This window comes from Nanorana parkeri, unplaced genomic scaffold (assembly GCF_000935625.1).
Source record: "Nanorana parkeri isolate BGI_ZX_2015 unplaced genomic scaffold, ASM93562v1 scaffold1224, whole genome shotgun sequence".
Lineage (NCBI taxonomy): Eukaryota > Metazoa > Chordata > Amphibia > Anura > Dicroglossidae > Nanorana > Nanorana parkeri.
The window spans coordinates 64,315-79,102 of record NW_017307492.1 but is presented as its reverse complement, the minus strand read 5'-3'; the positions used below and the strand labels follow the sequence as shown (position 1 = coordinate 79,102).

Sequence of the window (14,788 nt, the reverse complement as noted above, 5' to 3'; positions counted from 1 at the left end):
TCTCAATGCATTTGTATGTGATTTTTGGGCTCTGTTCACACCAGTCCAGTCGGTTCCAGTGCAGGAAAAAAAATGCTGCATGTCACATTTTTCCTGCACTGGAACGCACCGGAACGCGTCACAAACGCACCGCACTGCACTGGAACGCAACAGAAGCTATAACATGGAGCAGGAAGAGATTAATTTGCATAATTACATTACCCCCCAAAAACAAAAGAAAACGCACTGGAACGCGTCACAAACGCAGTGCACCGCATTTGCAGAAACGCGTGCAGATCTGGTTTGGACATGGTGTGACAGGGCCCTGAAACGGGAGCAATGAACAGAAATACTTTTCTGAGATCTATTTTTTAACCTCTTGCCGTCCGCCCGTAGTAAAAAAACGGACGGACGGCACTGCAGCATCTGCGGGTTGCCGTCTCCAGACGGCAATTTTTTTCTGCTCGCGCGCGCTTCTGACCACACATTTGCATAATCTGACAACATGTGGCACAAATCAATATGGCACATGTAATATAAAAAATGCGAGAATATGATGAATCTGTCACATTTTTCCACAGCTGTAACTTTATTGATAAATGTCTTCCACTTTCCCTTCCGGAAATGAAGTTACAAAAAAAAAAATGCTAGTGGGCACAGTTTTTGGTAGATCATTCATGCTTCTACCAAATTCCACTTTCCCTTAGCATTGTTTTAAAAATACTTATACTGCCTGTTACACGTGTACAGTGTAGTGTACACTCCCAGCATATGTAAGATGTCAAAGAGTAGAACCTAACGCCAGGATGGTGCAACCACATCGATCATGCAGTATACGAAAGTTGTATTTTCACTGGCCCTCAATGGCTTATTCAGAACCGGCCAGGTCTATACTATGATAGCCCCGACGCATGCGCCCTTAACGTCTGAGAGGCCTATTCCTTTGTCTCCATAGCGACCTATGAAGCTTTAGCTCTGGTCACACCATTTGTGGTGCATTGTCTTAGCGCATGCGCCGTTCGGTCTCTGAGAACCGTGTCCTCTCGTTTCTTCTATGAAAAGTATTTCCTGCGCTGGCGCCTTGTGGAGGGTTAGACGTACGTGCCCATTTACGATACTACTGCTATAAATTTGTGCCTCTATACTGATGCCGTGATTATGCCGACCATTATGCAGCCACAGCACCTGCCTGGATGTCTCGATCGTTGGTATGATCGTTTATTTATTTTGCTTCCGTTTTCTGCTTTACTGTAATTTTTTTGATCTTTAAATATGATTATACCTATGATACTTTAAATATTTTTGTAAACTTTTTTTTTTATTATTACACTTAGGGGGATTGTTAGCAATCAAGTTAAGTGTAATAATAATAAAAAAAGTTTTAAAAAATATTTAAAGTATCATAGGTATCATCAAATGATACCTATGATACTTTAGGTATCATATTTAAAGATCAAAAAAATGACAGTAAAGCAGAAAACGGAAACAAAATAAATAAATAAACGATCATACCAAGGACCGAGACATCCAAGCAGGTGCTGTGGCTGCATAATGGTCGTCATAATCACGGCATCAGTATTAGCAGTATTAGCATTAGAGAAATAACACTGACACACTGTCATAATATTACCCACCTCAGTCTGATCTTGATTCTACCCATGTAATATATATATTTTTTTTTTTAAAGGCCAGGGAAGGTTCACAGTGCTTTTAAAAACTGGTAATGTACTCGCAAGAGAAAAGTGACACAAGGGTATTCAATGGCTCCCCTCACAGGAGGCTATCGCCCATCAGAAGCCACAGCGCAGCCAAGTCAGCTGACGACCAAATTAGTCTTCAAGCAGCGAGCGGCGGGGTAACGCGTTTCTGGGGCATGCCCCCTTCCTCAGAACCCTGACCACTCCAAGCTCAGACGGACTTTAACCCCTTCATGACTTGACCATCGCCTCGTCATCAGTCAGAGTTGTTTAAAACCGAGCCAATCAAAAGGACTTAATTAAACTAAAACAGCAACAAGATCGGTGGAAATTTTTATTTTATTATTTTTATTTTTATATAATCTGTATACTCATAATCAACATGATTTCAGTATTCGTCCTTAATAGAGCTTGGAGTGGCCTATGCACAAAACATTAAAATCCATATAGAAATCGACAACTTTTTTAAAACATCCATTCAACGTAATATATGTGCATATCCATGCTTATAAACAATTACATGTGGTTATAATAAAATATGTATTGTTTTATAAAGTTTCATAGACACATAAATGAATCAATATAAATATAAAATATATATATATTGTGCTGCCACAGTGGTTGCATAGAATATGACAATCTATACCCATAGTTAATATTCACGTTAATGTGAGATGAGAATCTATATAGTTTATTTTCCTTAAAGGAGAACTGTGGGGTCATGGCTTTTCCCCGTAGTTCTCCTAAGGGTCACGGGAGAACACAAACTATTGTTCTCCCGTGTCCCAAAGCTCAGTATACCTCGAGCTACAGCTCGCGGTATACTGAGACGCCGCAGCCGGGAACGGATCCCGACATTGCTGTCGAGAGCCACCCAGCTGCCGGATTGACAGCTGACTCTGCCTATCCGGAGGCAGAGCCAGCTGTGCCTGCCCCCTCCCCCATCCATTCCGCCAGTCAGCGCTGGAGGATCGGACAGGGGAGGGGGGGAATCCCTGCAGGGAGCCGTGAGTGACCGTCACGGCTCTCTGCAGGGATAGATCGAGAAGTGAGCGAGCGACGGTATGTGTTCGCTCACTTCCCGATCTACTGAGCCGACCTGCGACAGTTTCATTGTCACAGGTCGGCTCAGATTATGAGGCTTAGTGAAAATCATTCGCCTCATAATTCTCCTTTTAAACCATTTTCCCATAGATATTGTATGGTTATGTCATGTGCTGACATCTAGTGGTCATTTTAGTTAATTGTACTTAGTTATTGCACATGTTTTTCTGTGCTCCCTTCCCCAACATCTATGATGTATTTCCCTTGTTTGTAATGATCCGCCCTTCTTCAATATTCTTTTCCTGTGTCATGGCTGCTTGTAACAGGACCACATGTTAATCTCCATTGCGTGCTTGGAAACATTATCATCTTTGACCGCCTTAAATACCGCCAATTAATTCATCTGCTGTATCCTGTTGTCTGTAACCTGGTGTACAGAATAAAGCACCTTGTGGATGGAAAAGGTATTCGGTGAGTTCAGTTATCTGATGAGGATTGTCCGCAGTGATTATATCTGCTTATACAGGCCAGGCATAGAGGTCTCAGCAAGGGATAAATCACTAATACAACAATCGGAGTCGGAATATATAGATATATCTATATAGATATATCTATATATAATGTATATATATTTCTAGAAGTATTTATTTAAAAAAAAAAATGGCTGCAATAGCCATGAATCGATATACTTTTTAATTAGTCCACCATCTAGAAAGGATGTATTTCAATAAATTGCTTTTACCCTAAAAAAAAACTTAAAAGTATTAATAAGAAATGTATACTAGCATTGGCAAAAAAAGGGGGGGGGGAGAAACATAAGGAAACCGACAGGAAACATTGCTCTCAACGATTTGCACCAATCGGTACCACATCAGTGTATTTTATATTATATATGTGGGTAACATTATTAGTAGTGGACAACTTTATAAAGATGGGGTCTAGCACCCCTATGTGAACATACACAATGCATATAAATATGCATGCACATGTGTCTCTCTGTGCATGTGCACACATGCACACGCACAAGTGTACAGAGAGACGCATGTACATGCATATTTAACCCTGCCACTCGCTGCTGGAAGACTACTTCGGTCGTGAGCTGACTTGCTGCGCAGTGGCTCCTGTTGGGCGATAGCCTCCTGTGAGGGAAACCATTGAATACGCTTGTGTCTCTTTTCTCTTGTGAGTACATTACCATTTTTTAAAAGCAAATTATTGAACGATCCTTCACATGGAGTGGGCGCTCTCCTTTTTTGTCATTCTATCGATGTTAAGGTTCCCTGCCTTGTGGAGCTGCCCCACTGTGGCTGAATCAATTAAGGAGGAAGGCTTGCTGTGATTCATTTGCGCCGGGAAGATTTTGAATTTACGTAGGTTTACAGTGCGATTGATTCTCAATGGCACCCCAGCCTACCTTCCCACCACACCTGCATCACAGTGCACCACAAGGCTTTGTAGCTCACTACCAAGTGTTGTGGTGCACTGCTTTGCCAAAAATAGTGCATGCACCTTTTTGGTATGTTAACAAGCCTATTTAAATAATTGGGCTGTCTTAATGCAATGCACGGTAATGCAGCATAAAGATTTAAATTGGTCCTTAAGGTGGAATAGGAAAGCCTGCTCATGATTTACAGTTCTGGGCAGCACAGTGGCGTAGTGGTTATTGCTTCTGCCTTGCAGCACTGAGGGTCCCTGGTTCGAATGCCGGCCAGGTCACTTTCTGCAAGGAGTTTGCATGTTCTCCCTGTGCTTGCGTGGGTTTCCTCTGGGTCTAATAGTTCTCTATGTCTCAGTGTTGGGAATATCATGTATTTTGCACTACGTGAATTACCCCTAACCTTGCATATTTCCTCTACAAGCTACCGTTGTCACCATTTTAATTCGATGCAACCATAGAGCACAGCAGGGGTTGGATCTAAAGCAATTGTCTGTGTACATGCGTGTGCATCCGGACTTGCATGGATACACAGGTTCGGGTTGGCATGTAGCCACATGCAGCTGCGTCCTGTCATACGGATGTACAGGTGGCTGTAAAGGCTGCATCTGTTTCTCCCAGGAGCAGGTCTCTGCACAGGAGTGCATGCCATACAAATGTGCACCCCCATGTCAATGAGGCCTTAAAGGGGAACTCCAACCCATTTTTTGGGGATAGAACTGAGAAGAGTTACAATCTCCATTAAGTTTTTTTTATTGCAACGTGCCTCTTGGGGAGATTGGATTTTGTTTGGTCAACAGAATCTAAGAGGAGATCCCCCTAATGGAAACACAGAGCAAAAGCGGGAATAGTTTTACTATGGCATAGTACATTAAAACTATGTTTTAATGTAAAAATGAAAAGAATTGTGGTTTATAAAACAAGGATCCAAGCTCTTATATGTTTACAAGTACATAACAAATGTGGTGGTCTATGTACACTAATAATACCCTCGCTGTTAATCATTTAGTTCAATCTCAAAGATTTCTTAAGTTGCATTCCATTCATACTGTTACAAAAGGAATATGAATGTGTAAGAATCAGTAAATCATATATACTTTAAAGTGAAGCTGCCAAGGAAGAAATAAGGGTCCTCTGGTGCAAAATGGGTTTTAGATGCAGCTAGTTTACTTATGCAAAATACAGACCTGTATAAATGTGTTGGTACCTTTACAGCTCATTGAAACCATGCTTCATTCCTCCTGGCATGATGAAATAAAAACAATTATCTCGTGCTTTACTGTCAGTGTAAAGCAAAAAAAAACTAAAAAGAGATATATTATTGCTTATTGTACAAAGATATTCTAAAATGGCATGGGCAGATTTGTTGGTACCCCCTAGGAAAGATTAAAAATAATTAGATCATAGTGATATTGTAAACTAACTTCTTGTAACACTGGTCTAAGCTACTTTCATTTCTGAGGTGAAAGCCTCGGAAATGAAAGTAGCTAGATTTTATCAGAATTGGGTCACTAATAAAGGAAAATTAAGTCCCAAGTATTAATTGGCTCCAGTTCCAAGATACAGCTTCAGGTCAAAATTGCCACAAAATAATTCAAAATTATGAGGGGGATGTGCAATTATGCTCCATAACGTTTCTGCAAAATGTGATTTAGCAATGAGAATGGTGAGAATCTGTGGACTGACAAAGACGCCTTCATTGATTTTGGTATTTTTATTGATACCAATAACATAACTTTTAATTTATTGTTTTTTCATGTAACATGTTCGTGCTTTTTGCTAACATCAGATTAAATAACAAGGTTCCATCTTTATTCTGTATCTAAAATGCACTTTTTGGCTTTTCTCTTGTGAACTGTGGTAGGATCATGCCTGAAGAGATTCCAGCAGTAATCGGCAAGCATGGACAGACTCCCTTTCCATTTGTATCTTTTCTCCATGCCTGCGATACCCTGGTGGAATCTCTCCCCATGCTCATCACTCACTGCCCCACAGTTCAAAGGGAAATAGTCTAAATGCTAACCTAAGAAGTGAATTTTCAGTGACATGTTTGCACCAAGTACTTTATAGGACCCTAGCAAAATTTCCACGTGTTTTTCATTGTCATCTGCCCTGCTGTTCCCGAGAAACTCAGTTGCCACGGACTTGAAGGCTTCCCATGCCTTCTTTTCCTTGCCGCGCAAACAGACGATCAAACTTAACTCTGAGAAGTTCTTGAATCTGTGGACTGACAAAGACGCCTTTATTGATTTTGGCTTCACTAAGTCTTGGAAACTTTTCATGGAGATATTGGAAACCTGGTTTTGTTTTGTCCATAGCCTTTACAAAGTTCTTACTCAGCCCCAGCTTTATATGCAATGGTGGTAACAACATTTTCTGAGAGTCAACAAGAGCTGGATTTGGAACATGTTTCTCTCCTGGCTCCCAGGACTGTCGTGATGGCCAGCCTTTCTTGACATAATGAGAATCTGTGGCTCGACTGTCCCATTCACAGAGCAAACAGCAGTACTTCGTGTATCCACCTTGCAAGCCAAGCAACAGGACAACAACTTTCAAATCACCACAGAGCTACCACTGATGTTCCTCATACTTTATACACCTCAGCAGCTGTTTCATGTTTTCGTATGTTTCTTTCATGTGGACTGCATGCCTGACAGGAATGGATGGCAAAACAATGCCTTTGTGCAATAAAACAGCTTTTAGACTCATTTTAGATTAATCTATGAACAATCTCCATTCATCTGGATTGTGGGTAATGTTAAGGGCTGTCATTAAGCCATCAAAATCATTGCAATAAACCAAATCACCTTCCACTAAGAAATACTGAACCAGATCTTTTTGGCGAACACGGAAAATGGAGATCCCAACATCGCTCTGCAAGAGGCTCCACTGTTCTAATCTGGAGCCCATGGGGTACAGGACGCAGTGCGGATGGAATGTTTGGATATTCCATGGTCCACTTCTTCTTTCTTGAGATCCCTTTTGCAGTTGGGGGAACCATGCAAAAATAGCAGTCGCTACTATAATTGGTGGGTTACCTCCACACTGCGAAAGACATGGACTTTTTCTTCTTGTTTAGCCAATGACGCAGATCAATTGCACATGTAATGCAACAATAACATCCAAAATATAGCTGGTTTGCCTTTTATACCACTGCCACCATACTGCACTTTTGAGATACAGATGTAACCTTGTCACAAATGTAGCAGAAGTTATCTGCGCTGTTTACAAAGTTTCAAAGTATCTTGCCTTCTGAGGGAAAATATTATGCAACTGTTCCTTGGAAATGTTAGGCAATGACACTTTCACAAGCCACCAGATGTTACTGTATGATGCGTAGATCTGACCAAGACAAATGTACCTTGCAATAAAAGAACAATAAATTACAGTTGGGTAATCTTTAGTGTCAAAGTGAAGATAAATTTATACACTTCAATGAGGTACCATTTTCATTGTTCTACGTACTTTGTCGAGAAGTTACAAGGCATCATTATCATCAGACACCTCCCTCCCTTGTAGGCAAATATACTCACCTGTGTATAAATCTTTATTGTGAACTACCTTGAAAACTTTAGCCAACCAGCACCTTTATCACCTCTTTTCTAATTCATCTAATCAAAATATGTAAGAATTAACACATTTTATTTCTCCCCCCCTTGTGTGCCCCTCCCCGCTGATTCCCCTTAAAGGCGGCCGCCGCTGCAGGCACGATGTCCTTTGATGGCTCTGCTCTGTCTCTGCCCTCCTCTGCTGCTATTGGCTGGGATGGAGAGTGCAGCACCGTCATTGGCTGCCTGGATATTTTCAGCAGAGCGGGAAGGGAGAGAAGAGACCTGCAGAGAAGTCACAACAAGGCTGCTGGGGGCTTCACATGTAGGAAACATTGATGCTTCCCCCTCCCCCCTACCACCTGGAGGGGAAGAAGAGAGCATGAGGACAGAGCACATCACCACTGTAAGTCCCTTTTCTATCTTACACCGCTGACCTCCGCACCCTGCGTCACCTTACTGACCTCCGCACTCTGCGTCACCTTACTGACCTCCGCACTCTGCGTCAGCTTACTGACCTCCGCACTCTGCGTCAGCTTACTGACCTCCGCACTCTGTGTTACATTACTTTTTTTAATAAATTCTTTATTTAGGCAGTTTTTCCAATTTTTACAGAATGCAAAGAAAAAATAGTGCAAGTAGGTATTAGGAATACATATATGCAGGTGTGCAACATCAAGATCAACTTAGTGTTTACGATACATAGTATGCAACCGTACAGGCAGTTATCAACAGTTAGGATCAGGGATAGAGACAGAGAGGGTGAGTGCCATCGCGCAAACTGGATGCACTGACTTTCTGGAGCGTCCACTAGTGTGGAACAACAACAAGGGCAGCGACAATGGGGGACTCACCCTCTCGGGATTGGGGGAAGGGAAGGCAATGGGAATAAGATAAGGTAACATCAAGTAGCACGTAAGTAGGGGATCTCAGTTATGAAGGTATCGGGTAGACAGGCAGTTGGAGAAGGTAGGGTGGGAGTGGATGGGGTGATGAAGGATGGGAGAGGGTAGGGTCTGGCTGGGGGGGGGAGCAGGTAGAAGGCACAGAATAGGGAGGAAAGGGGGATCAGTACAGGAAGGGGGAAGGTTTAGCACCTCCAGTCCCCGTCAGGCAGCAGGAGCCAGTCAGGGAGTTAGATATTCAGGGGACCGTATGAACTCCATCCAGGGAAGCCATGTATTGGAGAACAATGTATTGTTGTGTTTGAGGGGAGTTTGTAAGGTCCTCCATGAGGTAGATATCGTGGATGCGGTCCAAAACCTGTCTGATGTGGAGAGGTTCGGGTTTCTTCCAGAGGGCCGGAACGCATGCCCGAGCTGCGTTGACTATATGTCTGGTAAGTGAGCGGGTATCATTGCATAAAGGGATAGTGTTGTCATGTAGAAGGAAGAAGGCATGGTCTCGAGGTACCGGAGCATCTGTAAATTTCTGAGTGAGAGCGTGTACCTTGTCCCAGAACTGCCGGAGGGCCAGGCAAGTCCAGAATATATGGAGCATGCCCGCTGAAGATTGCTGACACTGCCAACACTGGTCTGGTGAGTCCGGAAATAATGCGTGGAGAGCTTGCGGTGTGCGGTACCATCTGGTCACAATCTTGTAGCCCGACTCCTGGTATCTATTGCTGATTGAGGAGCGATAAGAGAGATAGCTTCCGGGGTGATAGTGATCCGGAGAGGGGGTCGATCCGGCGGTTGAATCAGTTGTGTGTAGCAAAAAGAGAGGGTATGGCGGGGAGCGCCAGTTTGGGTACAGATTTGCTCGAAAGGGGGCGGCCTATTGATATTGCGCACGTGGGAGATAGTTGAAAGGAAATGAGTCAAGCGCATAGAGGACCAAAAGTCAAGTGGGCCATACTCCAGTTGGGTGCGAAGAGCATGGGTAGAAGGCCACGTAGAGGCTGTCAGGGTATGCATGGCTTTATGAATGCCTAGCCTCCTCAGAGCAGGGTAAGTTTGAGGGCCGATACCGGGGAGGAAGGAGGGGTTATCAAGGATGGGGAGGAGAGGTGGTAGAAGAGAGGGACCCCTTGGCAAAGTTTGACCGTGCCAGCCTCAGTGTAGGACAGATGGTGTGGTGTGCACGGATTTGAGGCGTTAGTGGAGTAGCGCTCTAGGGGAGATTGCCAGTGGGACTTCTGATTGTTCCAAGGTAACCCAGAGTTTGGAGGGGGAGTTGCAGCACCAGTCAACTATTCGCGCCAGGTGTGTGGCAAAATAGTATTGGTGCACATCCGGCAGAGACATCCCACCTGAATGTTTGGGTGTCCGCAGTATATCATTGCTCAATCTAGGTGGTTTTCGTAGCCAAACGAATTCCGTAAAGGCCGATCGGATGCTGCCGAAGAAGGACGGGGGGATGTGAATCAGTAGGGCCTGAATAGGGGGTATAGTAGGGCATGGGAGGATGGATTGTTTCAGGATATTGCAGCGCCCCACCCATGAAAAGGTGTTCTTGGTCCATGTTTCCAAGTCAGACTTTATACGCCATAACAGTGGTGGGAAATTCAGGGCGTATGTGTGAGATAGGTCTTTGGGGAGTAGTATGCCGAGATATTTGATGGTGTTGGGGGCCCATTTAAAAGCAAAATTTTGTAGGACTCTACGAAGGAGGGGTCCAGCAAGGGATACATGGAGGGCCTCGGATTTGTGAGAGTTGATTCGGAAGTTTGTAAGGGCACCATACGTCCTCAATTACTGAAGGAGAACAGGGATGGAAACATCTGGGGAAGAGAGAGAAAAATAGAGGTCGTCCGCGAAGGCGGTGACTTTATGATTCGTAGGGCCAATTATAGCACGCTATGCGTGATGAGTGTACCGAAGCGTTCTGGAGCGACGAGTAATGTATGTTAGGTTATAGTAATAATTATTGTAATAGTCGGCGAAGGCGTCTGCGATGTCCGACGGGAGTGAGGATTTTGTACCCGAGGTTGAGGTGATCGAGGGGATGAACGTCCGAGTGCACTGTTTACGCAGGGCCCTAGCAAGGTACTTGCCACATTGGTTGCCATATTCGTAGAAAGTACGGCGGCATTTGAGCAATGTGGATTTAGCTTTAGAGCTGCTTAAGGTACGGAGTTGTTCCCTCGCCTGGTGTAGCTGGGCCCTGATGGTCACCTCAGCGTGATGTTTGTGGCGGGTTTCAAGTGTATGGATCTGGGTCAAAAGCGTGGTCATTTCTCTCAGCCTCTGCTTCTTGATCCAAGAGCCCTGGGCAATGAGTAGGCCCCTGACCGTGGCCTTGTGTGCCCCCAAATAGTATATGGGGTAATAGCCGGCGTTGCGTTTTCCGCAAAGAACAGAGCGAGGTCCCTCTCCAGGGAGCCGGCGAACCCAGGTTCCTGGAGTAGGGAGTCGTTCAGTTTCCACTGCCAGGGTCCAGGAGGGGGGACTCCCAGATCCAGAAGGAGAGAGACAGGAGCATGATCGGAGACGGTAATGTTCCCTATATCTGTGTGACAGATCTTAGAGAGTTGACTGTCGTGGACTAGGAATAGATCTATGCAAGTATAAGTTTGGTGTAAAGAGGAGAAGAAGGTATAGTCCCTAGATGAGGGGTGTTGCACGCGCCATATGTCTGGGAGTTGTTGAGAGAAGGGGCAGCGCTTGAGTCATCTAAGAGTTGCAAAAGAGAGATGGGAGGAGGCCCTCGAGTCCATGCCCGAATTCAGGATGAGATTAAAGTCACCCCCTAAAATCTATGCCTTCCCGAAATTCCGAGAGCTGGGTCTGGACACGCTCTATAAATGTGATTTGATGCTGGTTGGGAACATACTGTAGATGTTAGCGAATGTCATTACTTGGGAGCCAATGGTCCCTTTCAAGAATAAGACCCTGCCCTCCGCCCCCCTGTGTTGGTCTTGCAGTGCCCAGGGGACAGTGTGTGAGAAGGGAATACTCACTCCCCTGGATCGTTTGTCCGGAGACCCACTATGGTAGGCTATTGTAAACCTGCTAGTCTCTATGTGAGGAATACGGTTTATCTGAAGATGGGTCTCCTGTAGGTGGAGATCATTTAGGATCACTCTCCTTTTTTCAGGTGTGTTCATCCCCTTTACATTCAAGGAGAGGACCTTGAGGGTCGCCATGACTGGGGTACAAGGGTAAGAAGGGGAGGGGGTGGAGAGGAGGAACGGTAGTGGAGGTTCGAGAGATGGACGGGGGGCGGGAGTGGGTGGAGGAGAATAGCAGTGGAAGGGATGGCAGAATGGTCTACCAAAGGTGGAGAGGAGATAGGTAAAGGGGTGGTCGGGGTCTAAATGGGGCTGGACAACAAGCCGATTGGGTCACCGCCGTCTCCAAGTGTACTCAGAGACAGGGGTGAACCGTAACCTATTGGGCGGTAGTAGGTAGGCTAAGGCAGTGTGCAGAGGTTCAATAAAATGGTCTAACTTCAGTTTCAACAATAAACCGCTGCCAACTGCAGCATCGGATTTTAGAGTGAAAGACAACAGTGGAAGTCATATAAGAGACAACATTAATAAGAACATTGAGGTGTGTGCACCTTCACAGTAAGTTGGAGATCACCAGATCCGCGTACAGACGAAGGGGGAGGTAGGTGATCAGCTCTATCGAAGGTTGAATCACCACCCTTATCCCGCGTGGGAGGCGGTTTATACACTGCAAGAATAAACATTGCAAATCGATGGATACCTGTAGGTATACATCACCCATAGATGGAGGAGTGTTACATGTGGCAACGGGTGATGGCAGAGTCTCGGATCTGGGAGATGTTTTGGAGTCCCGACTTGAAAACAGGAGAGGTGCTGAAATCAGTAAAGAGGGGTCCTCTGGTGTCGACTGCAGATTATGGGTCAGCAATGCCGGATCTTCACAGTTCCCTAGAAGTGGGGTCCCATCCATCATTTCGGGTGCAGGTTCTGCCACAGGAGACGTCGGTGGTGGAAGTTGGTGTCTCACGCTGGGTGGGGCTGGACGTTGATTGCGCTGGGGTAAAGAGCAAGCCATGTCAGGTAGATCAGGTTGGAGCCAGTCGGGGATCTCAACCGGAAAGGCCCCTAGGAAGGAGAATAGGGCCAGTAGCTGATCTGGATGCCGAAGTATGAACGACTCCCCATCGGGGCAGCCTTCAGAAATTTCGGGGCCCCTTACACGGCTTTAGGCCGTGCCCCCCTGCACCGCCGCCACACTGAGCCAGTCACACTGTTATTATTATACATATATATATACCGCAATGCTGTACAGAGAACACTGAGCCAGTCACATCAGACTCTGTACAGAGGAGCTTACACTCTAATGTCCCCCCACGGTCACACACTATGATTATACATGTATATAGCTCTGACATATACTGCAGTGCTGTACAGAGAACACTGAGCCAATCACGTCAGTCAAGCTTGGAGCAGTGGAAGCAAAAAAACAAAAGTGTGTTGTGCAATATAGCGAAATGTAAAATTATACAGCAATCAATGCAGAATGGCACCGGCTAAAGAGGTCTACAAATCCCAGCAATAATGCATTATACAGCACAATGCAGAATATACCACCAGCTATAGAGGAATGCAACAAATCCCAGCAATACAATATACATACAGTGTACACTGAGTGGCCAGTTTATTATGACCACTTGACGTTTGTAGGCAAATTAGCTATAATTTCTCGCTGAAGTTGCTACAGGGCCAGAACATTATAAATAGGGAAGCAGGTTGTTTACCACGACAGTAGAAGTGATTTTTTGAGAAGATATGGGTAAACAACGCGATTTAACAGCCTTTGAACGTTGGATTGTTGGCGCAAGCCATTGAGCGAGCATCAGCAAAACATCAGAATTTGTTAAATGTTCAAGCGGGACTCATTGTTAAAGTGTTTAAAGACTGGACTGTCAGCCGAAAATCTGGGTCGGAACGTGCGAATTGTGTCCGTCAGCGACTAGTCAATGTTAGGGCAGAACGGAGAGGGGCAAGACTGGTACAAGACAACAGAAGGGCAACAATGCAGTGTCAGATTCCTTGCATCACCTTTCAACATCTTGTGGAGTCACGAGGCGGCCCAACGAAGTCATCTCGTGGCCCAACTAAGTACTGATGATGTGGTCATAATAATCTGGCCACTCAGTGTATAATGTATTGTTGGGATTTGTGGTCCTCTACAGCTGATGGTACATATACAGCCCAATACACCATTAGCTATAGAGGAATACAACAAATCCCAGCAATAGATTTATACAGCATGTGGGGGGGGGGTGCAGGTAGTCTTACTTGCACACTCTTCAAGCAACTTTACTTTCTTCCGAGATCTTGGGACTGTCGGCAGCTGCCGTTCCTCCACACTGCAGTCTCCCTGCAACAATCATCTTGGCTGGCAGTGTCTTAGCGGGCAGCGATGGGAGAGAGCTCAGAGCTGGGAGAGGCGGGGAGGAGGTGTGGCGTGAAGCGTGCGGTGCTTGTGGAGCCGCGAACAGGGGCAAACATTTTCCATTGACAACATTTTCCATCGATTTTAATCAACTTAGGCGATTAGTTGTTGCATCCCCAGTCACATCAGTCTCTGTACAGAGGAGCTCACACTATTTTGATTACACCACACCCGAGCGCACTGCAGGCACAATGTGCCGTGCGATCCCATGCGGGCGATTGCATTGCGCCTGGAGGGTGTGGCTACAGTGCCATTCACTTCAATGGCTCGTCACGCCCCCTCCAGCCCGGCATATAAGTGAGCCGGCCGCAATGCGAGCAGCGCGTTACGGCCAGAATCAGGCCGGAACGCACTGCTTATGGTGTGAACTAACCCTTAGTGACGCGCTGGACTCTGGGGTTAGTGACCTGCTGGACTGACTCTGGGCTGAGTGACCCGCTGGACGCAGGGCTGAGTGACCCGCTGGACGCAGGGCTGAGTGACCCGCTGGACGCAGGGATTAGTGAAGACATCCCAACTCTCACGGACGCTCTGGGAGTCTCCCGCTATTAGATAGCGGCTCCCAGCCGCCCGTTAGAGAAATACTTTCTCCCAGAAAGGTTTACTCTGCTTGATTGAGCAGAGTAAACCTTTCCCTGCTCTATTTTTTTTTTCTTACATCGGGGCCGCAGGCCGCCGTCAGTCGGAACAAAACAGAATAGGACTGCATAG

The 14,788-nt window shown here is 45.6% G+C and overlaps 1 protein-coding gene across 1 annotated transcript in view; it reads left to right on the top strand.

Annotated features, from left to right (window-relative positions):
- LOC108797085 (ubiquinol-cytochrome-c reductase complex assembly factor 1-like) overlaps positions 1–14,788 on the top strand; it is a 45,545-nt gene that overhangs the window by 15,733 nt on the left and 15,024 nt on the right. The gene's annotated exons all lie outside the window — the stretch shown is intronic.